The sequence below is a fragment of the Oncorhynchus nerka genome, linkage group LG2 (genome assembly GCF_034236695.1).
Source record: "Oncorhynchus nerka isolate Pitt River linkage group LG2, Oner_Uvic_2.0, whole genome shotgun sequence".
NCBI classification, from domain to species: Eukaryota; Metazoa; Chordata; class Actinopteri; order Salmoniformes; family Salmonidae; genus Oncorhynchus; species Oncorhynchus nerka.
In genome coordinates this window covers 25,860,641-25,885,689 of record NC_088397.1, presented here as the reverse complement: position 1 = coordinate 25,885,689, position 25,049 = coordinate 25,860,641, and the positions used below count along the sequence as shown (strand labels likewise).

Here is a 25,049-nt window from a genome sequence, read left to right as displayed (position 1 = left end):
TGTTGTATTTTTTTATATTTCACTTTCTCTGGTCATAGGAGTAACAACAGGAATTGGTGCATGAGGCAGAAATAATGCGGCTTGACTCGAGTTTCACCATCAGAGAGAGAGGAGGGATGGTGAGTCGGGTGAGAGGCAGCCTCACCACTGCTCCCTCCCCTCAGCCTGACCACCAGATGTAGGCCATCCATCTAGTAAACAAAAAAAAGCAAATTATGATGGTCGCTCAGCTGTGCCTCAATAGGAATACAGCAAATAAATGTTGTAAAATATCATTTCAAAACGGTCTGAGAAGAAAATCATTGGCAGGGCAATTCAAGCATAGCAATCTGCAATGCTAATGTATTTGGACTATAGCCTACTGCACAAACAGCATTGCTACCGAATTGTTTTTAATTGCTTAAAGTTTCATGGGCTTACGTTTAAGTCATGATTTTAAAACAAATCTGAGCGGTAGATCTCGGCTTGCATTTTGACTCAGAAAGTGATCTTGACTCAGAAAAGGTTGGTGTCCACTGTTCTAGAGCGATCCTGGCGCACCTTAGGATGCCTGAGTTCCAACACAGCATGGGCTGCCCGCTTTCCCCAAATCCTTTTCATACCTTCATATTCTATGAATGTCGACTTATATATTTGATCAATTACAGTGATTTTTAGCTTGTCTTTCCTATAAACAGTGAGCCTTCATAAGAACCCAGATGAAGAGTGGGGTGCGTGGGAGGATGCAGTGAATCAGAGACTGAAAAGCCAGACGGAGGTCCCCATAGATTCAATACAAAGGGTGTTATCATCAAAGCAGCAGCAACATGCCACTGTTCTCTACTCCCATTCCAGCACCTTCTAATGATAATCCATAGTAACCCATTTGAGCTCCATGGCTCTAGACACAGGCTGCCGGCTTTTAAACCATAGGTGAGGTTTTCTTGGCTTTTATTTGGTACATTACTTCTCCTATAGCAGAGGACTCCAATCCTGACCTTGCGGCTCCCCAGTGTGTTCAGGCTTTTGTTCCCATGCATTTACTACCCCCACCTGATATACAGTATCTAATCGATGCCTTGATAATCAATAGAAGTTTAATCAGACGTGTCACCCGGATCACATCGTGGCTCTCCAGGAGTACACTGCTCATCATGCTGTTTGAGGTTATATTCTTTAACTATAATACTTTAACGCCCGTATCAGGCAATTTCTATTGAAATACTATTTGTGACTCTGATCGGGTCACATATTTGAACATTCTCAGTTCAATACATGTTGAATAAATTATAGTAGCTATTATAGTAACTGCTCAGTAACTAAAATGTCTATCATGATAAATGTTCTAGCAGCATGACACTACATTTAAGGTAAACATAAATCATATGCTGTAAATTAATTTTGTGTTTCAGTTTCTCTACTTCTCAAATTAGAACTGTAATTCATTTTTTTTAAAGGAAGCAAACAGTACCTTTGGTCAGATTATGAGACCTTCATATTTGAGATGATTAGAATGCTTGAAGTTTTACCAAGAAGGGAAAAAAAACGTGGTACTTTCTTCTAACATATTTTATATGATAAACCTTATCTTCTACGTGCCAAATGTTAAAAAATATTTGACATATTCATCATCTCCCCCTGTCTACAATCACATACTGTGGTATCGGCTATGCAAGCGAAGACCTTGCGTTCAAATGAAATGTGTGATATTCATTTCACAGTTAAATACACTCTTGTTTTATGCTGTGGCATTAATTCCAAACATGAAGCTAAAGTTAAGTGACATGTTAAATTGAAAGTGTTTGTTTGCCCATGAGGGAGAATGCAGTAGAAAACAATGAAGATAATGCCACATTTGGAATGTCATCCCTGTATTCCATTATTTCTGCATAGTGATGTTAAAAAAATGTTGGCAACCTTACTGTACCACACAATGTACAATTACTAGACAGTCACATTTGTGCTGAGTTTGACCATAAGGGGTACTTGAATAGTTTTTAATTAGTTAGTAATCACCTAGTATCTGCAATGTTTTAATATGTTGGAATCAATAGCACATTGAACTCAGAAATCACTCAGCCCAAAAGCCCTTATTTGATAGCACATTCCAACAATCTAACAGTACAACACTTGGAGACAGTCTTTGTGGCAACTTTTTAAGTTTCAAGTTTGATCGTAATATAAAGTATAGAACATAATCATTATAACAATTATATGTTAGGAAGCCGATTTAGACCTTTGCAATGACCTCTTATCTCTGATTTATATTATCTCCATTTTTAATTAGGAACGACTCTAAAGATGTAACTGGCTGGAGTTAATACTGGAGCAGGTTAAACAGTTTCCCTCTTGCTGGTGAGCCCAATGATTGGCAGGAAGTGAGAGACTAATTGCCCAGCTTTGGCAGACTCATCACCATTGAATAAAATGTTCAACTGACTTCTCCTCCTCTTATAAAAAGGGACTTGATAATGAGAGGGAAAAGATGAGGAATAAGGGAAGATATAAGGCAAGTCCACACCCTCTCTCTCTCCCTCTCCCTCTCCCTCTCCCTCTCCCTCTCTCCCTCTCTCCCTCTCCCTCTCCCTCTCTCCCTCTCTCCCTCTCCCTCTCCCTCTCTCCCTCTCTCCCTCTCTCCCTCTCCCTCTCCCTCTCCCTCTCCCTCTCCCTCTCTGGTGAGTGTCCAGTGGTAAGATGAGGCAACATGTGCCTAAAGAGTTTCTCACTGAAACATAATGATATAGATTGTTAAATGATAATGGTTTCAAAGTGAATCAGTAGAGTTGAAAGGAATGTAAAGTACTAAAAAGAACAGAAAAATACACCATTTGGGCCTATGACGGTAGTGAGTCCTTGGAGGTGTCCCTGATGGCAGTGTCCCTGATGATGCAATAAACATAACTGAGATGAATGAACAAGTACAGTGCCTTCAGAAAGTATTCACACCCCTTCACCTTTCTATATCTTGTTGTGTTACAGCCTGAATTTAAAATTGATTCAATTCAGTTTTTTTTGTCACTGACCACAACACACTCAATTCCCCATAATGTCAATGTGGAATTATGTTTTTCTACATTTTTACAAATTAATTAAAAATGAAAAGCTGAAATGTCTTAGGTCAATAAGTATTCAACCCTTTTGTTATGGCCTAAATCAATTCGGGAGTAAAAATGTGTGGACACTGTGTGCAGAAATAGTGTTTAACATGAATTATTTGTAATCATTGACAAAAAAAAGTACAATTATATCCATTTTATTCCCACTTTGTAACACAAAAATGGGCTTGTCGTAATGGCTATAGCGGAATCAGTGGAATGGTATCAAATACATCAAACGTGGTTTCCAGGTGTTTGATGCCATTCTATTTACTCCATTCCAGCCATTATCATGAGCCGTCCTCCCCTTAGCAGCCTCCACTGGTGTGAAAGTCAAGTATCACTCCCTTGAGTATCATCAGTTGATGCAGAAAAATAGGTGTTCTTGGTGCGCTCTTGTAGGTATCAAACCCCTGTGTTTCTATTGGTTAATAAGGAGCTTAGGACAGACAGTTTAGGAAGAAGGAGAGGAGAACCTCTATATACTCAGCTGAGGGGCAATAGATCACAAAAGTGAAGGGAGAGGGCCAGTAGATAAGTAGTGAGCAAGAGGGAATGTGAGGAGAGATTTGCAAAGGCTATAGAGAAGGGACTATTCATCTGGCAGTCACTTGGAGAGATTGCAGGAGTCCTAGAGGGAACAAGAAAAGGAAGGAATCACTCCTGGCCTTGTACTGAAAATGTTGGGCCCTGAACACCGTTCTCTCAATGGTTTAGTTGAATTGCTGATCCCAAATGATGTGTTTAAAGTCACAGACTTGGAAACACACACATACGATAGAAGAACCAACCCATACATGTCATGTTCTTCTTTACTTGTGGGGACCTTACCCTAACCCTTACCATAACCCTAAACCCTAATCCTTACCTTAACCTTAACCCGTAATCCTAACCCAAACCCAAACCCTACACCTAACCACTTACCCTAAATCTAACCCTAACCCTAATTGTAAACCTAAACATAACCCCTTAAGCTTAAAATAGCCTTTGTCCTCATGGGGGGGAATTTTCCATGTGGGTACTTTTGAGGATTCTAGGTCCCCACAAGGATAGAAAAATCAACACAAACAGGCACGCACGCACGCACGCACGCACGCACGCACGCACGCACGCACACACACACACACACACACACACACACACACACACACACACACACACACACACACACACACACACACACAGCGATAGTACTTCGGATCATGCACAATCTGCTCAGGGGACATGTTCTGAGTAACTGAATTAACACTGAAGCCGAGGTCAACGCTCCATACTGTACAGCCAAACCTTCCGTGCTTTGGCTAGCAGGGTTCAAACTTGTCAAAGACAGCTAGCTGCTTCACATCTGTGGGCCCTGCTTGCTTCACTCGTTAGGGAGGCTGAGATCTTGCAGTCCTCTCGCAGTTAGAGTGTAAGTCATGGGGAGACGAGGGAGAGATGGGGAAGACGAGGTAACGCTCCATCCTGCTGTTAGGTAGAGGTTCTCATCACGCCTCCTCAGGGCACAAGGCTTACATGGAACAAGAGGTAATTAAAAGCAAATCAGTGTCAGTCTTCCAGCAAAGGTGTGGGCTCTGGGGACCCATCAACTACCAACATAATAAAATGTTTCCTTACACACTGCGGTGTCTAGAACATCCTGACTGTGAATTCATTCTGGAATATATAACTGTAACCGAAAGCCTCTTTGATTAACGTCTAGGTCTATTCAGGTTGACCATGACACCATACTATAGGTTTCTCAGATCATTGTGTACCACCTGACTGGTGCAGCTAGCAAAGTTAGGTGAACTCCAAAATATAATGGTTACTCTCTTTTTGCATAGAGAGAGAGAGAGAGAGAGAGAGAGAGATGTATATACAGTATATATATATATATATATATATATATATATATATATATAAAAGGGGTGGGGGAGGCAAGTAGACACCTAACTCAGCAGAAGTCACTCTGAGGTGTGTGCACACTACTCTGTGATGTCCTGAGGGCCAGATTGTGGAGACATACTCATGGTGGAGTGTCTTTACATTTACATTTACATTTAAGTCATTTAGCAGACGCTCTTATCCAGAGCGACTCTTTCTTCGCGCTCTCTAACTTAAAGTGCACTGCCAACAAATAGCAGAAGAGCAGCATGGGAATCAGAGAGTTCATCATCAGAATTCCAAGAATCTTTGTATAAATTCTCAGGGCCATTATGGGTTACGCTTTGTGTAAAGTTATACATTGCTGTACAGCACAGTACAATATAAACTGGCATTTCATGTGCACTACTGTATGCAAATAATGATCCCAGTTCACCAAGTGAAAGAGCTTGCATATAGGAATTATTATTAGCCAATAGAAACCATGGGCATTATATTTCAAATGTAATATTATCTACATTTCGTATTTTTTAACTCACAGAAAACTGAGCAACATCCTTGGAGTACATCACAATTTATGACATCATCCATTGTTGCGTGGGAACGGGTGGAAGAAGAACAGTGGTCCGTTTGACACATTTGAAGTTGCCGAGAAGCATGAGGATGCGTTGCAAGTTTCTCTGTCAGCAGTTGTTTTGCATTGCCTTTGGCATTGTAAGCACTTCTGTCAGAACTAGTAACATTTCTGGATTAGTTTAGAACAAAAAAAATACCTCTAGTATGAGTCACTGCGATGGGTACTATAGATTGCCTATGGCCATTCTGTTATCCAGAAACATGATCATGAGGGTGATGTTATACCCCTTGGAGGGAGAAATCACGCTCTTCTGTTGGTCCTGTCCTTGAGTATGAATTGATTGTAAGGTATAGTCACAGTAATGGCATTTTCTCTTCCTGGTTCTTACTCACAGAACATATTGAATGTACGGTATTTCATTCATCATGATGAAATGTATTCATATCATGTTCCAGCTATATTATGTCACCTGTCAATGGATTCAGGTTAGCCGATGACGATGGATTAGAGTGCTTTAGGTGCTGTACTATAAAATTCACCATTCACAGCTCTCTCTCTCTCTCTCTCTCTCTCTCTCTCTCTCACTCTCACTCTCACTCTCACTCTCACTCTCTCACTTTGTCTTTCTCGGTCTCTCTCTCATTCTGTATATCTCTCTATCCCCATCCCTCTCCATCTCTGTCCCCTCTTTCTCTCCCTCTTTTTCCCATCTCTCTCTCTATCTCCTTCTCTTCCACCCCTATCTCCCTCTCTCTCTATCTCCTTGTCTTCCACCCCCTATCTCCCTATCTATCTCCTTGGCTTCCACCCACTATCTCTCCTCTCTCTCTCTATCTCCTTGTCTTCTACCCCCTACCTCGCTCTCTCTCTCTCTATCTCCTTGTCTTCCACCCCCTATCTCCCTCTCTACCTCCTTGTCTTCCACCCCCCTCTCTCATTCTCTCTCTCTCTCTCTTTCTCGGTCGCTCTCGCATTCTGTATATCTCGCTATCTCTTCCCTCCCACTCTCTCCTTATTTTCCCCCATCTCTCTCTCTCTCCCCTTCTCTTCCACCCTCTTCTATCTTCCTCTCTCTCGCTCCTGTCTCAGCAAGGACACCAGCAGGCTGACTCATTCACGATTTAGCTGTCAGCTCTGTCACCCCGGGGATAGGATTTTACGGAGGAGGTTACTGTCAACATGTTCAGGGAGGGTGTATGGGTGGCGGCGTTACCAGGCTTGATTGCTTCATTGCTAATAATTTGAGAGACTACTGTTTGGTGGAAAATTGTAATGAATTGTGTCATATTTGGGGATTACATAATGATGCCTAGCATGTGTGTATGTGCGCATGTTTGTGTGTATGTATGCATGCATGTGTGTGTGTGTGTTTGAGTGTAATGTAAGTAGAGCCTGAAACAAGCCATAGTGTAACTGTATTCTAGTCTCCCTACAACCCACCCAGACTGGGCCAGACTTGCTCAGAGCATCTGGGCAACAGACAGCCCCATTAGCCCATAGGGTGCATTACTGCCAAGACAACAACAACAACATATGTCAGCATAATAATTGCATTAATGTTTTACATGTCTCAATGGGGTTGACTATGGGGGAAAAAAAGAAGGTGAATTAAATCCCCAACATTTTTATATTATTGTGGTCATATTTGGATGCAAAATATAGTGTCAAGGATCAACTTAACCAAACTTTCAGGAAGAAAATAGCCTTAGGACTGCATTATAAATACTAGTTTCAACATATCCAAAGCTGTTAAAGGGAGAGTGAGCTACTGTGAAGCTTTCCCTCCAAAAACCACCCATTTAGTGAGTTCATTACGTTTCCAAGGTACAAATTGTTTTCCTGCCCGCCAGGTATTGTCAATGAAGATGCAAGACGTTTGCTTGGCTCGCATGTAGATCAAACACCGTCTGCCCCGCGGACCCTTATTAATAGGCAAGGAATGTTTAAAGTAGTTTCAAGTGATCAACATGCTGGCAGGCCATACCCCTGTTGAATAAAAAATGAGTCCCAATGCTTTGAGAGGTGTAGATTAGACTCATATGTGGATTAGGCCCTGGGGATGTCAATGTTGGCCCACTTGATTGCTGTGTCTCACTGATAGATGGTCTCCTGTGATTTATTTCCACATCAAATGTTCTGTGTCATGAAACATGGGCCGTGGTGGGCTGTTGTGATATAATTGTTGTGACTGTCTTCCGATTTATCTTCCTGAGACAGTGCTACCCGCCTCTGCATACTCATCCTGGACACTGTATCCTCCATGCATACAACTCTCCTGAACGAGTCACAACAAGGCCCTACTTCACCGTAATCACCTTACTTACGGTACAATAAACATGCAAATGAATAAGTAAAGGGAGAAAACCAAAATCAAGGGAATCTACGATGAGATCAAAACCAGAGCACTCCAGGTTATGTAGATTGATTTGGCTGCGGTACTGGTTTGACTGAAGGGAGATTGAACTGGGGCGGCAGCAGAGGAGAAGGCTATAGGGCAGGGTTCCCCAACTGAATTTGACCCACGGGTGGTTTTATACCCCCCCCCCACAAAAAAGAAATTCCGCGCAAAATCATATATTTATATGTATTTACATTTTCATTGTTGGACATGACTGTAAAAACACCAGTTATTTCTATTTAGGTAACCTGTTCCCAAGTATTCTCATGCATAATAGATAACAGAGACCGAATACAGACACTTGATTGTATACAAAGCAAGGTTCTTCCGGTCAAATTGCAGTCTACAAATGATTTGTAATTATGTCCCGGCCGTCCTACCGTCCGCTCACAAACAAATCAGACCGGGGCTGAATCTAGATGATCCCTGTTCTAGGGCCTTGGAGGCTGACAGATGGAAGGGCCAGATGACGGGCATCACCGGATTGATGTCTCATGGTGGGAGCCGTTGCTCACACCATTTAAGCCGTGAGAACACTCAGGGTTCACATTAGCACCCATTTGGGCGTGTGTGTACATGTGGGAGCGAGATTGAGTGTGTGTGCATGCATGTGAGAGAGATGAATGTGTTGGTATGTGTGTTTGTGTGCGCATATGTAGGTGTGAGAAATAGTGTGTTTGAGAGATAGTGAGTAAGTGGGACCCCTGCACCTCTCATCCACCTCATGCAAAGGAACTAGCTCACAGTTTCTGGTACTACCTACAGCTCCTCCACTCACTCCCTAACACGGGTCCCTATGGTTTTGGTTCTATTGAGTAGCCATAGTAACACGGAAAGTCGCAATGGAAGAGCTGATTTAGAAGAAACACTGTAAATTAATGTGTCATCAAGAGACGTGATAACACCAGGAACTACTTTTATCACAGCCGGTGAGAACAATGACCCAGTAACAAACCACAGATTAACACATTGGCACCTCACCGTTTTCAACTTTATCTGAGGGCTATTTGCTCTCACTCCCCAATTGAGAATCTCAACACTGCCTTTTGAAACCAGACAGAAAAAAAGCTCGGAGGCATACTCCTGAGACCCAGCTGACATTTCATCATAAGAAAGAAATAGTGTTTCAGAGGAGCTCGACACGGAGTGCTCAACACGCATTCGGCTTTGACACGTGGAACACTTCGGAATATTACAGCAGATATGCTGTGCTTTGCTAAAACCCCATCAAGCCAAAAATGTGTATTACACCAGTGTGACAACCAATAGTTGATGTCTTCTATGTGACGAGCTAAAGCGCTAACGCTAACTTCATGCTGTCTCTTCAAACATGCATGAGCTGACTATGGGCATTCTGGAAATACATGACATCTGCCTCTGATTTCACATCGCATCCATTCTGCAAAACTGTTTCAGTCATGATGAGGATGACTGCGGAAACCCGCAAAACTGTAAATCCCACTGCTGTCACCAAAATGCGTTCCAAATAGCTTTGTTTACGAGACAGTGATTCTTCTTTAAAGGGATAGTTTGGTATTTTTATATGAAGCCGTTATTAAAAGTTTGGTTCACTCACGTTACTGAGGAATGTGATTGTCATTAGGACTTGATGCAGTGGTACATACAGTATGATAGATTTAAATGTATGTGTGTCCACCTTAAGACATGTTATTGTATGGTGTGTGTACGTAAGCTGCTACAGTATGTCTGATATGTCTGATATTTGTCTCATAGTTCCCCACTGCTGTTGTCTCAGTTGGAACAGGTCACTCTTCAAAAATAGATTTGACCTCAATGAGACTAACCTGGAAAAATATAGGGGGAAAAAACTATTAAATAAAACTACTTCCCCAGAGCCAGGTGAGCTGTACCCGAAGACTTCCGGTCTTTGCGCTAATGCTAGTTAGCATTGGCTCACAAAACTACCACTAACTTCCTTAATACTGGACGCAGATGCATAGAAACGGTATCCACGAGTTCACCTGACGTAGATAAAGGGCCTCAAAATCCCAAACTATCACTTTAACTCGTCGGGCTGCGACAACACTTAAAAATATTAAGTGGCCCTTATACGGGCTAGGTACAGTTTCCACCACTCTCCATTTAGCCGGCGCCAGACCTGTAAATCATTGTTATGTTTCATGGCACATTTCTTCCACAGTGAGCAGTAACGGGAGGTTTGTAAGGCGTCTCTACCAGTGACAGAGAAACATTCTCTGCTCTTAAATTGATCCCAGAAGACCATATGGCGTGTCTTCTGCCTACAAGTCTTACCGTATATTGGCTGAGAATATTGAGTCTCCACAGGGAGCCTTCGGAGTGTATATGTCCGTCATGCTCAGTACCGTCAGCGATACGTCCTCCCTATTCAACATTCAACAACAGCCTTGTAGGTAAAGGATTTTTATTCTCTGTGAAACAATATTTCATATATTAACTGCATGTCATAAATAGACAATTAATGGATCAGGCACTTCATTAATGGTTCAGGTATCGCATGTAAATGTATTTTGAAGAGGGAAGATCGAAAAATGGGCTTGGATATCAAACATCAACACATGACCAATACCAATCTCACTTCTAGGAATGTGGATCTAGGAAAATTATTGAGTGAGGAGTCTTAGCCTGTGTACCAAATGGCCGCCTATTCTCTACATAGTCCACTACTTTTGGCCAGAGCCCATTGGGCCCTTGTAGAAAGTAGTGCACCATACAGGGAATAGGGTGCCATTTGGGATGCCACCCAAGAGTCCTCTCTGTGATTTACCTAGACCACGAACATGTTGCAATTCAAATGATTTTGATCGATTCCAATGTCATTCAGGAGTAAGCCAGACACAGCAGGGGTTCAAACTCTAGAACCCAGTTCCTACATTTAAACAAATCTATGCTACATTTTATCTCTGGGACCCTCAGGATGACAAATCATTGCTAGATTATTGAATGTAAGTACATTATTTACCTTCAGAGGTGAATGTATCAAACCAGTTGCCGTGATAAAAGTGTTTTGTTGTTGTGCAGTCTCCTCAAACAATAGCATGGTATTTTCTCACTGTAGTAGCTACTGTAAATTGAACAGTGCAGTTCGATTAACAGGACTTTAAGCTTTCTACCCATATAAGACATGTCTATGTCCTGGGAAATGTTCTTGTTATTTACAACATCATGCTAATCACATTAGCGCACGTCAGCTCAACCGTCCCATGGGGGGGACAGAGATCCCTTAGAGGTTAAAAGTAACTAGTCACCGCCCCTTTGAGTGAGGTCAGAGAGCATGTCAGCCTGCTGGAGCTGTATAAAATTACGGGTTATCAGACCAGATAGACATCAAGCTGCAGCTCACGTTAATGTGGTTTAAACTTTGATTCTCAACACGAGGTAGAGACGATAAAATTACCTCCCGGACAATCGCTGGTACAGCTGATTAGCTGTCCTAAGTAAAGTATCTAGAAAACCGAATTTAAGTGGGACCATTCTATTACTGTCTTCAAACCATTGTGTTCTACTACTCTCATCACCCCACTGGGAGCCATTGATACGGCTGGCTAGCCTATCTTTAAATAAGCATCTTCTAGGATTAATGGAAGTAGAATAAACTCAGTAGCTCTGTTCTGGACTACGCGATAAGTCACCAGATACCGGACGTCTGCAGAGGACAACAACAATAGGAGACGGGTGGGGACCCCTTTTGGACAATCAGAGACTTACAAGCATGCCGCGAAAATGCCCAACTCCCTTTCCAAGAATGCCTGGTTCTGACAGAAATACACAAAGTACCAAGACATTTACACGTAAATACATTCATGATTTCTTAGTCCAAACAGTTGGCGGTTCGTGTGCGAAGTATATGATAATTGTGAAAGTAGTTTCTTAATCTACCAAAGTATTATGTCTCTGTCCCTCTCTGCCCCCCCATCTCTTTTGTAACAAGTCTCCATATGGTGTCAGTCCTCTAGAGACCTGTTTTTACTATATTAGGTGTGTATGTTTATCATGTGTTACCATTTAATTAGCTAGTAAATAAGTAATTCAACCATTTGTGTAGTATTGAGTCATAAGTAAGGCTCGGGTTTTAGTAGATGCAGGAGGTTACGACTGTTCAGAATGATGATTAATAAGTTGATTATGATTAATGGGGCGGCAGGGTAGTCTAGTGGTTAGATCGTTGGACTAGTAACCGGAAGGTTGCAAGTTCAAACCCCCGAGCTGACAAGATACAAATCTGTCGTTCTGCCCCTGAACAGGCAGTTAACCCACTGTTCCCAGGCCGTCATTGAAAATAAGAATGTGTTCTTAACTGACTTGCCTGGTTAAATAAAGGTAAAATAAAAATAATAAGTTGACTGTTTGTAGATGCGATAGGTTAAGAGTTTAATTCGGGAGATGGTAACTCTTTAAAGAACCGCTCTTGTGGTGCCCCAATTCCTAATGAGTTAATTGTTACATGATTAATTTAATCGGGTAACAATTAAAAAGTTCTAGAAACAATTCTATAATCACATCCCTCTCTTAACAAAAACACTTTCACCATTTTTAATGTTTCATGCACAGCACATCAGATGGACACTTCACATATATAGTGTGTATGACATCACAAAATAACAACCAAACTGACATCCGCTTTTTTAGGTCACCTCTGCCCATTCCTCACGTTCTATGTTAGAAATATTGTTCCAGTATTCGCTTCAGAATGTGTTAGAGGTTAGGCGGGAAAATGTCTGTGTAGACAAAGACATTATTTCAGTGAAGAGGGAGAGGGTGATAGCTGAATGTTCTGTCCTTGATTTACAACAGGGCGTGAGCTGTCAACCTCCCACCAGTTCCTTTCTCTCCTCCCCCCTCTTCTGGTGAGAGGGGGTCTGGTTGAAGTTATTTATTGCAAAGCTGATTTGACCTATTCAGACTCATCCTCCCAGGACATGGATCTGTGGTATTCTTGACATAGGCCACACTTGTATTCAGCTATAAGAATGTATTTCCAATTCCAATCTCACTAGTGCAACTAAAGGTACTTTCATACTGGCTGGATGTGTATCAATTCCCTACAGATTGCCTTGTAGGGGTTCTGACTTTGAAAGCATGCCAAACATGTGTTGCAGGGATATAGTCTAACATACTGCAGGTACATGCTAAGCATTATGGGATGAACCGGCCTCTAAAAAGTGAAACTAGAACTTCTGCCTTTTATTTGCAGTACTTGTTAGCTAAATCGATTCAAACCCAACCTACTGTACACTTCTATTCGGTATGAAGGCAACAATTGCCATTTATTTCCTCCCAGATATGTTTTGGATTGAAGATTATTTAGCCAATAGTAAATTCCCTGACTGTTCAAGATAACATTCCAAAAATGTGTTAGCCATCAATAATTTCCTGGTCGTTTGTGGTGGTATTGGTACAAGTCAGTATATTGTACTCTACCCCTGAGGGTATAAAACCTTTACAGGACTTCTCACACTACAAGGGGGAAGGGGGCAGGGCTGTCTGTCAGTCAGAGTGAGACTCAGGCAGTGCAGCTCTGACCTCCGGCACGGTCCTTCCTTTCAGAGGAACAAAAAAGGGAATACTTGCCCAGAGGAATTATTTCTGGGTCATTGAAGAGCATTTTTGATTCTGCTCATTTTGGTTGAGAGACAACATAGAATAATGTTCTCGTAACCTTATACGGATGCATACAGTACTGAATTTGAACCCGAAAACTGCAAGTGGAACGAAGAAATATTAGACCAATCTTCCGTTGACATCAGCACATGATTTGTGCGGAATATCTGAGTTTGAGCATGAATCTGAAGTTAGAATTCAACATTTAGTCTTGCTTGATATTTCCGCAAACATTCAGTTGAGGCTGGACTGAAAACACTACCCCTATAGTACAATCAAGCGACCTTTTTTCAGTAATGGGCATTCCAAATCTTTTCAGTGAGCCGCATCATTTTGCCCTGTTCACGTAAAAGAACCGCATCATTTGGCTCCCAAAGGGCTCTTCATTCAAAATGCTTTAAAATAATTGCCGTAGAACCAAGAAGAAATGCTCCTCTCTAATGTAAAGCCCAAAACGTATTCTAACATTATGTCAGAGCGTAATATGCACGTCCAAATACATCTGTTTTTTTTATAGCTTGGATAAGAATGACGTGCTCTTCCCACTATTTCTTTCTAAAGTGAGGATTCACCATCTTCAGAAAATGATTGTGTAACTTACCGACAGATAATCATTGTTTGAAGCTCCACGAGCGGTAGTAGCAGTATGCAAATCACTGGCAGGTCTGATGCAAGATCACCAGAAAAGGGCATGCACAGAGCTTCATTTGCCAGACAGACGTTAGCTGGATGAGGAAGAGATACGAAGAGGTACAAGACAGGATTCCCGAGGGAGTGGAACAAAAGAGCCTCCACCTGGGAACCCATACAATGGGTGTACATGCCAACAAAGAATGACCTTCAACTCGCAACACAGGGCCCTGTCTGAGAATGTCACAGATAACGTGTGCCATCACCAGACTGAACTTCCAAGAGCTTTTCTCTGCAATGAATAACATCCATTGTATTCAAATTGAAATAATTGCTGGGTGTACAGTACACACAATCACACTCAAATCAAGAGAAATAACCAATTCCCTGAAAGCTAATAGTTAAATATCCATTTAATCAAGCAACTCATTTTATCATTTTGGGGTGGCAGGTAACCTAGTGGTTAAGAGCATTGGGCCAGGAACTGAAAGGTTGCTGGTTTGAATCTCCGAAGCCAGCAAGATAATAAATATGTTGATGTGCCCTTGAGCAAGGCACTTGATCTTAGATGAGTAAATGGGATTTTAACCATTTTTAATGCAGACTTTACAGAATATTTTAGAAGAGCAATTTATGTTCTTCCATGCAGAAGAGAATGGGCTCTTCATCATTGTCCATCAATCATTTCAAGAGCAAGTTTTGTTGAGTATTTTAACAGCAAGCTGCCCAAATGCAAAGTAATCCTACACATAGGAACATTACGTGCAAAGCAAGCGCATCACAGTACAATATAACACTGTCATTTCAAATACTCTTTGTTGGCTGGCATTACTATATGTTCCTTAATTTGCTTCTCATAGAAAACTGAGATCTGAAGTATTTATTTGACCACCTGCCCACCTGTTTTTCATTAAGTATCCCTCTCCAAGCTGAAGCACTAGGCGAATAAGAACAATGAAAATTCCATATCATTCTTGAAAGGTGTGTTCCTGACGCCTCAAGGAAATAATTAAGAGTGGACTCTCTTTGGAGCTGTGCAATGCCTCCCACTGCGTATGTAAAGTGAAAGGAGTGATAGAGACTAGGTCTGCATGATCTAACAGCATCCATCACTTGAAATGTGTCATGTGCCCTGATAGTGCTCAATAATAAATCACATACAATCACATTCACTCAGAGTATGGTATAATCATACAGAGTGGATGGCTTGCTTGACCACAGTTGCAGCCTTTTTTGCTGTTTTAAATGAATCATTATGGTTATTAAACTACTAGACCGTAACCAACACTACCACCTTGATAGTCAGTTTTGACCCATTGGTGATGAATGATATCATATTGCACTAGAAACGCCCTCATGGGAACCTAACCCATATCATCATTTATTCAATATGTATAGGTCTGCAATCAAGAACTAGCTCAAATGATTAATTTACTTATGATGAAAACCAGAAAATTCCCGAAAGTCAATCGTACATCACTAATTCAAAATGTGTTGAATAAATATCAGGAAAAAATGGTCTGCTTTTTGTCCTGACTTCCATGGTCTTAGTATGTACAGTTGAAGTCAAAAGTTTACATACACTTAGGTTGGAGTCATTAAAATTGTTTTTCAACCACTCCACAAATTTCTTATTATCAAACTATAGTTTTGGTAAGTCGGTTAGGACATCTACTTTGTGCAGGACACAAGTAATTTTTACAACAATTGTTTACAGAGAGATTATTTCACTTATAATTCACTGTATCACAATTCCAGTGGGTCAGAAGTTTACATACACTAAGTTGACTGTGCCTTTAAACAGCTTGGAAAATTCCAGGAAATTATGTCATGGCTTTAGAAGCTTCTGATAGGCTAATTGACATAATTTGAGTACCTGTGGATATATTTCAAAGCCTACCTTCAAACTCAGTACCTCTTTGCGTGACAGCATGGGAAAATCAAAAGAAATCAGCCAAGACCTCAGAAAACAAATTGTAGACCTCCACAAATCTGGTTCATCATTGGGAGCAATTTCCAAATGCCTGAAGGTACCATGTTCATCTGTACAAACAATAGCATGCAAGTATAAACACCATGGGACCACACAGCTGTCATACTGCTTAGGAAGGAGATGAGTTCTGTCTCCTGGAGATTAATGTACTTTGGTGCGAAAGGTGCAAATCAATCCCAGAACAACAGATGCTGGAGGAAACAGGTACAAAAGTATCTATATCCACAGCAAAACGAGTCCTCCTATATCGACATAATCTGAAAGGCCACTCAGCAAGGAAGAAGCCACTGCTCCACAACTGACATAAACAGCTACAGCTAGACTACAGTTTGCAACTGCACATGGGGACAAAGATTGTACTTTTTGGAGAAATGTCCTCTGGTCTGATGAAGCAAAAATAGAACTGTTTGGCCATAATGACCATGGTTATGTTCGGAAGAAAAAGGGGGAGGCTTGCAAGCCGAAGAACACCATCCCAACCGTGAAGCACGGGGGTAGCAGCATCATCTTGTGGGGGTGCTTTGCTGCAGGAGGGACTGCTGCACTTCATAAAATAGATATTGTCATGAAGAAGGACAATTGTGGGGATATATTGAAGTAACATCTCAAGACATCAGTCAGGAAGTTAAAGCTTGGTCGCAAATGGGTCCAAGCATACTTCAAAAGTTGTGGCAAAATGGCTTAAGGACAACAAAGCCCTGACCTCAATCCTATAGAAAGTGTGTCGGCAGAACTGAGAAAGCGTGTGCAAGTGGCCTTCACAAAGCCCTGACCTCAATCCTATACAAAATGTGTGGGCAGAACTGAAAAAGCATGTGCGAGCAAGTAGGTCTACAAACCTGACTCAGTTACGCCAGCTCTGTCAGGAGGAATGGGCCAAACTTCACCCAATTTATTGTTGGAAGCTTGTGGAAGGCTACCTGAAATGTTTTACCCAAGTTAAACAATTTAACGGCAATGCTAACAAATACTAATTGAATGTATGTAAACTTCTGACCCACTGGGAATGTGATAAAAGAAATAAAAGCAAAATAAATAATTCTCTACTATCATTCTGACATTTCACATTCTTAAAATAAAGTGGTGAATCTAACTGACTAATGACAGGGAATTATTAATAGGATTAAATGTCATGAATTGTGAAAAACTGAGTTTAAATGTATTTGTAACATACTGGGTGTGTGAGTATGAAGTCAGGCACAGGGAAAACAGAGAGTTCAATATAGTGCTCTTTTTAATGCACACACGGTGAACCACGGCCACCCCACTAAATACTGGGTGTCAAAACCAAAATGCCCCAGACACGGGGAACGAAAAAGTCCAGCACTATATACGAACATACACCAACACATTTGTCTGTAACAAACACCAGGGTTACAATAAACAATCCCGCACAAAGAAATGGGCGGGCCGGCTGACTAATAAAGCCCAACTGATCCAACCAACTCAAAACAGGTGTAATCAATAAACACATAAAGAGGGAGTGAAAAGAATCAGTGGCAGCTAGTAGGCCGGCGACGAGGAGCCACCTTCGGTCGGAGTCGTGACAGTATTTGGCTAAGGTGTATGTAAACTTCCGACTTCAACTATATATAGCAAGGTTGTATTAATCTTTTTCAAATAAATGTAATTTTATATTCTCCCTGGATTGGCTATGGAGCACCTGGTGCAAGTTGGCCTGGGGATGGACTTCATAATAATAGTGAGGATAAGTCACAATACTAAACGGAAGGCCAATCCTGTGTTATATACAAAAGTTCACCACCTTTTGAGTAACCCAACTAATGATCGCCTTGCAGCTGTAATTTACTCATTGCCAGTGTCTTGATTCAGTGCGTTTTGGACTCGCTTTGCCAACCTTGATCAATTACGTGCCACCTATAGCGGCCAAGCTCTTCAGTAAACACTCTCATGTACTCTCTTGCCGGTGCATGGCTGGTGCTGGATCGTGGTTGGTGGGGTATATATTATTTACACTTTGATGAGGAGCATGTTAATGGACACAGTGGCAGGAAGATGAGACCGGTATTTAGCACAGCCAGCCGAAGCCAGAGAAGTTGTTTCAAGTCGCGCTAAATTATTTTGTTCTGTGAGACGCAGGGACTATGATTAATTGGTTGATTTTTGTGTGTGTGTGTGTGTGTGTGTGTGTGTGTGTGTGTGTGTGTGTGTGTGATGCTACCTTAGTAGGCATTTGAATATCTGAAGCCCTAATGTTAAATTCCTCCACTTCATCTTTTGAGGTAATTTTCTATACCATTAAAGACTTTGGTGGCAGTATTCTGTGGTGGCTAAATCATGACTAGCTATTAGTTATGAAACAGTACGCTCACATACTTATTTGGCTAAATTGTGACTAGCTATTAGTGAGAACATTAAACTGTCGTGGATTACTTCAGCCTTTAATGCCATATGTTTATCAGAGAGACATCAGATTGGAATGTCATTAAAAAGAGGGAAATCTTTTTTTTCTCGCAACGGTAAGTTTGACTTAATACTCGTTCCAAAGTCATTTTGGAATGAGGGGTTTTGCTTTGCTCCCAAATGGTTTTTATTTAATGTATTTTTCATGACTTCTAATCCGTTTTCTTTTTACTGCAGCCTGTCTTCAGTTGGGCAAATTCGTTTGCTTCATCCGGCAATTATTAGTGCTTATCAAACGTCAGACAACATTAAGTCAAAGTGGATTTCTGGACTATTTAAGGCAAATTATTTGCTGAAAAAATGAATGAGTAATTAATGTAGGACATACAGCAACATAGAGGACGACTGAGACAGGACAATATAACTTTATTATCTAGGAAGCTTTTAATCTGGATTTATTTTTGAAGGAAAGATCACAGACCATAGCTGGACAAGCTTGTTGTGCCAGAAGATCATAACTTTACTGGATCAAGAACCCCTCTAATTTGTCTGGAAATTGGTTCCATTACAACAAAGTATAACTCAGGTTACTCTTCTAGCATTGTGTTTTTACCCAGTTCAGATAAGGCCTCATATGAAGTATGATGTTGCCTTGAGCTCAATTCAATTAGTCTTTACAGTGCAGCATTTATGTAGAAATGTATAGGAACATACCGTTTCTCCCCACAGTCACTTAGTCATCGAATGGTTTGGGATATTGTAAAAACAGGCCAAGATCCAGTAGATTATGTGCTATCCACACATTTTTACAATGGTGAATTTATGTGATGTCGAGGTATTTACATGACAATTACCCGTCCACCGTGGGCAATGCGAGTGCCTAAACATCTAACGTGTTGTGGATGGGGTTTGAGGAACAGCTTAACCATGAGCTGCGGCTCATGGTTAAGTGCTAGGCACATTTTTCTTTATTTGAATGTTTCTGTTTTAACCCAAACCTTAAAATCTAAAGAATGAATTCCTTAATTTAACCCTTGAGGTTAGTTCTACTTCACAAGTGAATGACAGCACTTAAGTTGCAAGTGTAACTGATGTAATTGTTGGTTTGACATGGGAATTCATATATTTTTATATTTAACCTGGCAAGTCAGTCAGGAACAAATTCTTATTTACAATGACGGTCTACCAGGGAACACTGGGTTAACTGCCTTGCTCAGGGGCAGAACGACAGGTGTTTACCTGGTTGGCTCAGTGATTCAATCCAGCAACCTTTCGGTTACTGGCCCAACGCTCCAACCACTAGGCTACCTGCCACCCCAAATGTTGCCGTTTAGAAGTTCAAAATGAGGTGTCGTTGTTCTGGAGAAGGTTGCGTTGTGTGAAAATAGCAGGTACACTAAACAATAGTCTAGGCATGACTCAACACTTAGGTAGACATGGGTGTACATAGAAAGTACTTGCATATTTACTCTTTAAACAATGCCATGGCAGATTGTACAGAATCGAACACTGCCTCAACAACATTCACATCGTGATTGTCTTCCATTCAGCATGTCAGCTATTTAAGGATGAAAAATACTCACTGTTGGACAACAACCATCTGGCAGACCCACTCAAATCAGCCATGTGGATTCGCTGGCAAACTCTCTGTACCGTAGCTCTGGACAGAATGATTAACACCCACAACAGAAAACTTTACTCTGACATCTTGGCTTGTACCATGTGTAGTTTTCAAGTCTGTCTGCTAGCACAGACTACCAGCTCTATGGCTGAGGTAACATATTCTCAATGAGAAACTGTAGCGTAAAGGACAATGAGTCACCCACTCTAATTTGTTTAACCTGAGAGGGAGGAAAGTTCATAGTTAGCAACATAGAAATCAGGACTTTGATTATGTTCTTCTGGCTTTAACTGTGGTCCAATTCAATTGCTCCTTTTTGAATTAGGGACACTTCACAATATTGGCTTTGTTTGTTATGAAAAACTCCAATAATGTCGTTATCAGTGACTGCCATACGACAACAAAATAAACTATTACCAATCACAAAGAGTGTTTGGGATCCTTTACAATAACTGCTATTTCTAAATAAAAAAATCAATAGCCTAACTCAAATCCTAGTTCTTCATATAGAGTGATGAGAGTGATGTGGAGGTCTGCTGCCCCCTCTTATGACTCCACCTACCAGAGCTGTTAGGCTCCAGTGGCGTAGTCTGTTGGTTATTTATACTCAGGCCCTTTTATTGTCCCTGGAGAATGTTTAATCAGATTTAACTCCGTCTGGGAAAAGAATGAGGGCAATCCCTCTCCACTGCACACACACACAGGCACACACGCACACACACACACACACATGCGGGTAAATGCACATGGAAAGACAAACACTTACACACACACACACAACCTCCCCCCACACACACACACCACCATAAAGAGCTTTCTGTGAGAGGCAGGGCCCGGCCAAAGTGATAGAATATGCTGCAGGGAGTGATCAATATGTTTGTCCTATAAATAGACCCTAGCGCAGTGTGGCGCTACAGAGGAGGGAATGCAGTGGTAATATATTTCATGGGGGAACCCAGCAGGCCCTCGGCAGGAAGAACGCCTCTGTATCCAGAGGGCCGGCTGGTTCATATGTGTCAGCTATCAGTTACTCTACCTATGATCATGGCTGTGTAGACATTATTGATACCAGTTACTCTACCTATGATCATGGCTGTGTAGACATGATTGATACCAGTTACTCTACCTATGATCATGGCTGTGTAGACATGATTGATACCAGTTACTCTACCTATGATCATGGCTGTGTACCAGTTACTCTACCTATGATCATGACATTATTGATACCAGTTACTCTACCTATGATCATGGCTGTGTAGACATTATTGATACCAGTTACTCTACCTATGATCATGGCTGTGTAGACATTATTGATACCAGTTACTCTACCTATGATCATGGCTGTGTAGACATTATTGATACCAGTTACTCTACCTATGATCATGGCTGTGTAGACATTATTGATACCAGTTACTCTACCTATGATCATGGCTGTGTAGACATTATTGATACCAGTTACTCTACCTATGAGCATGACTGTGTAGACATTATTGATACCAGTTACTCTACCTATGATCATGGCTGTGTAGACATGATTGATACCAGTTACTCTACCTATGATCATGGCTGTGTAGACATCATTGCTCTCAGTCGCCCATGAGGGGAATGATTCAGTCAGTGTGAAATAGATGAGTAACTCACATCTCAAGTGGATGAATCAGTGTTGATATACACAGCTAAAATACCAAACACCTTAAGCTTTGATTGTACCTACACATACAGAGATATACACTGAGTGTACTAACACTTCTCTCAATATTTGCCTTCAGAACAGCCTCAATTTGTCAAGGCATGGATTCTGCAAGGTGTCGAAATGTTCCACAGGGATGCTGGCCCATGTTGACTCCAATGTTTTTTTTACTGTGGATTTTGGGAAATGTACGTCTGTAAAGTAGAAACATATAAAGTATGATATACTGTTGTCTCAAATGTACTGCTATGATGATGACTGTCATGAGTAAGTAAAAAATAAAAGCTGATATTGACAAGATCAGAGATGTACTGTATGTAGCAAATCAAATCAAATGTATTTATATAGCCCTTTGTACATCAGCTGATATCTCAAAGTGCTGCCTAAAACCCCAAACAGCAAGCAATGCAGGTGTAGAAGCACGGTGGCTAGGAAAAACTCCCTAGAAAGGCCAAAACCTAGGAAGAAACCTAGAGAGGAACCAGGCTATGTGGGGTGGCCAGTCCTCTTCTGGCTGTGCCGGGTGGAGATTATAACAGAACATGGCCAAGATGTTAAAATGTTCATAAATGACCAGCATGGTCGAATAATAATAAGGCAGAACAGTTGAAACTGGAGCAGCAGCACGGCCAGGTGGACTGGGGACAGCAAGGAGTCATCATGTCAGGTAGTCCTGGGGCATGGTCCTAGGGCTCAGGTCCTCCGAGAGAGAGAAAGAAAGAAAGAGAGAATTAGAGAGAGCATATGTGGGGTGGCCGGTCCTCTTCTGGCTGTGCCGGGTGGAGATTATAACAGAACATGGCCAAGATGTTAAAATGTTCATAAATGACCAGCATGGTCGAATAATAATAAGGCAGAACAGTTGAAACTGGAGCAGCAGCACGGCCAGGTGGACTGGGGACAGCAAGGAGTCATCATGTCAGGTAGTCCTGGGGCATGGTCCTAGGGCTCAGGTCCTCCGAGAGAGAGAAAGAAAGAGAGAAGGAGAGAATTAGAGAACGCACACTTAGATTCACACAGGACACCGAATTGGACAGGAAAAGTACTCCAGATATAACAAACTGACCCTAGTCCCCCGACACATGAACTACTGCAGCATAAATACTGGAGGCTGAGACAGGAGGGGTCAGGAGACACTGTGGCCCCATTCGAGGACATCCCCGGACAGGGACAAACAGGAAGGATATAACCCCACCCACTTTGCCAAAGCACAGCCCCCACACCACTAGAGGGATATCTTCAACCACCAACTTACCATCCTGAGACAAGGCTGAGTATAGCCCACAAAGATCTCCGCCATGGCACAACCCAAGGGGGGCACCACCCCAGACAGGATGACCACATCAGTGAATCAACCCACTCAGGTGACGCACCCCTTCCAGGGACGGCATGAGAGAGCCCCAGTAAGCCAGTGACTCAGCCCCAATCACAGTTTATTGGTTGAATACACAGATTAGCAGGTGTTACAGCAGATGCAGGAAAATGCTTGTGTTTCTAGCTCCGGTAGTACAGTAATACAACACCAATACAATACCAAGTACACAAATAGTCCAGAAAGTTCAAAAGAAAATAGATATGCATCCCCAATGCAGGAATGCAATCCAAAATGAAGTTGCTGGGGTCTTTTTGATGGGGGAGGGGTTCACACTCGTTTACTCAAATTGCATTGGCCAATACAGTAATACTGTAATATATGCAATTTACATAGCAGACACTTTTATCCAAAGTGACAACACTCCACACATTTTGGTAGGTGACCCCAGTGGAAATCGAACCCACATCTCTGGTGATGCTAGCTCCATGCTCTTATGAACTGAGCCACGTACAGTACCACTACAATGATAAGTACAATGCAATACTGTGAAATACAATACACACATACAATAAAGGTGGAAGTTGTATATTTGCCATCCCCTTGATTGTACCACCTTCCTGCAGGTCATGGATGAGGCTTGCAATGACATCCATCCAGACCTACTGTTTTTCAGGCTTGGATGTGCCATGCTTTAAGGCTTTTCCCCAGGTGCATGAACAATGAGAATATGCAATGTAATTTTGAGGAGAACCTAAGGCCAAATGCTCAAGACAGGCTTGATGCAAACTAGTGCCTGCTGAACATTTTTTTTTTAATTTCTTAAATTTGATTGCGTTATGAAAGATGACCACACCTTTGATCGCACATGGGATAAAAAATGATGGACATATGATGTTAAGTACATTTGAATAAGTAGTGAACGTGTAATCACCGACACTGGAGATGAGAAGCAGGTGCAGGGAGTTGAACATTTAATCAAGAACGGACATGGAGCAGCGTCAGAACAGGGGGAAACAAAGCAACACGACGACAATAATGCTGACGCGGGGAACAACGCAGGGAACAACACCGGGAACAACACCGGGAACAACGCAGGGAACAACACCGGGAACAACGCAGGGAACAACACCGGGAACAACACTGGGAACAACGCAGGGAACAACACCGGGAACAACGCAGGGAACAACACCGGGAACAACGCAGGGAACAACACCGGGAACAACACCGGGAACAACGCAGGGAACAACACCGGGAACAACGCAGGGAACAACACCGGGAACAACACCAGGAACAACACCGGGAACAACGCAGGGAACAACACCGGGAACAATGCAGGGAACAACACCGGGAACAACGCAGGGAACAACACCGGGAACAACGCAGGGAACAACGCAGGGAACAACACCGGGAACAACACCGGGAACAGACATAAAAAAGGAGGTAATGAAAGCAGGTGATTGAGTCCAGGTGAGTCCAATGAATTCCTGATGCACGTGACGAGGGAAACAGGTGTACAAAATGATGGCGGCAGGAGTGCGTAGTGCTGGGCAGCCTGGCACCCTCGGGCGCCAGGGAGGGAGAGCGGGAGCAGTCACGACAGTAAGTGTATTGCCTAATGTACTGTAATTTACAGTACTGAAACATGTATTTTCATTTTTGTTGCTATTGCATTAACTGGCTGTTAAAATAACTACATTTGAGAAGTTATCTTTGGGTTTTGGTGATTAAACCAATGTATTCATTATATTTCACAGTAAACTTATATTTTGGATCAATGGTTGCGTGGTGAAAGATGTCTACAATGAAATATAATTAAAGGTTTTGAATGTACTCAGATTTGTTTGTAAATGTACCACGTACAGTACTTGTGACAATAGTACCAAAGCTGTAATCAACAACGGATTTGAATTTACACTGGGT

General features: G+C 41.8%; 1 long non-coding RNA gene across 1 annotated transcript; it reads right to left on the bottom strand.

Annotated features, from left to right (window-relative positions):
* LOC115145110 (uncharacterized) lies at positions 1 to 20,240 on the bottom strand. The gene is made up of 3 exons (XR_003865912.2): positions 20,087 to 20,240; positions 14,118 to 14,241; positions 1 to 191 (listed from the first exon to the last, which is right to left on the bottom strand). It is a non-coding gene; the product is annotated as an uncharacterized LOC115145110 (long non-coding RNA).
* Positions 20,241 to 25,049: the final 4,809 nt, after the last annotated feature.